Source organism: Myotis brandtii, unplaced genomic scaffold (assembly GCF_000412655.1).
Source record: "Myotis brandtii unplaced genomic scaffold, ASM41265v1 scaffold772, whole genome shotgun sequence".
Lineage (NCBI taxonomy): Eukaryota > Metazoa > Chordata > Mammalia > Chiroptera > Vespertilionidae > Myotis > Myotis brandtii.
Genome location: NW_005371090.1, coordinates 534,779 through 536,265, shown reverse-complemented (window position 1 = coordinate 536,265; position 1,487 = coordinate 534,779).

The window sequence follows — 1,487 nt, the reverse complement described above, 5'->3', positions numbered from 1 at the left end:
GGCGGGGGGAAAAAAGGAGAAACATGTAATACTCTTTGTAATAATTTAAGCAATAAAAAAAAAGAAAAAAAAAAAGAAAGAAAGGGGCTCCTAGCCTGGCCAGTGTTGCTCAGTGGTTGAGCATTGGTCCATGAAGCAGGAGGTCATGGTTCTATTCCCAGTCAGGGCACATGCCCAGATTGCAGACTCGATCCCCAGTCGTAAAATAAAATAAAATAAAATAAAATAAAATAAAATAAAATAAAATAAAATAAAATAAAATAAAATAAAATAAAATAAAATAAAATAAAATAAAATAAAATAAAATAAAATAAAATAAAATAAAATAAAATAAAATAAAATAAAATAAAATAAAATAAAATAAAATAAAATAAAATAAAATAAAATAAAATAAAATAAAATAAAGAAAGAAATGGGCTGCTCAAGTGGTGTGGGCCCCAGAAAGAAAGCCTTCCCTGTTCACCTCCTGAGATGGGTCCATGGAGGACAAGGGAAATAAGCCTTCCTGTACCTGGTGTGGAGCCCAATAGTCTGCACAGCTCACCAGGGCACTCACTACTCTGACACGGGGCACCCTCTGCCTCTGTCAGGAATTAGATGGTGACTGTGCTATATTCTTGTTCTTCTCTCCCCCTTTAAATGGGAGCTTTCAGTGAAAAGTCTCTCCAGATAAAAATCTTACTTAATTGAGGCCACAGTAGAGGACACATCCCATAATTCCTCAGCATCTTCTAAGTCTTTTAATCTAAACATCAGCACAATTGCTGAAAGAGCTACAATAGGTAGTTACAGGAAATAAAGGAAGTGACGGAGCGACAAATGTGCTCTCAACCTTAAGACAGGCATTCCTATGAGGGCCTCATTGTGATTGTCTTAAATGGAAGCTTAAACTGGTGAGAGAAAGAGAGAGAGAGAAAGAGAGAGAGAGAGAGAGAGAGAGAGAGAGAGAGAGAGAGAGAGAAAGTCAACCATGTTTGGCACCGGCTCAAGCATCCCTGAACCGGTGACCCCTGGAGGATAAAAGCCAAGGGGCTGGAATGGGATAGTCAAATGACAATTTCCATCTCAAAAACTAGGGTCTATACTGACTCCAAGGCACAAGGGAGCAGCCAGCATACTTGTACTTAGGCTCCAAGGCAGCCCAATTAGTCCCAGTCCAATGTGGGAGCAAAAGGAGAAAGGAATAAAGCAAAAGGCACAAACAAGGAGGCATTGATACATATTACTAAAACCTAAAAGAAATAAAACAGATGAAGTGGAGTGAGCAGTGAGAGGGGAATATTTTAATGCTTATGAAAATCTGAAACTAAAAATTGAAATGTCTCCTATGACCTTTAGCTGAATAGTCATTCTTATAGGAAGGGAAGAGAATGAATAAAAGAAGAATCGAAAAGCAGACTTGGGGCCAAATTTTAGTGCTACCGGAATATGTTCATTGTAATAAGTTATTTAAATGGACTGGCCTCACTTTGTGAGCAAAGTGTAAA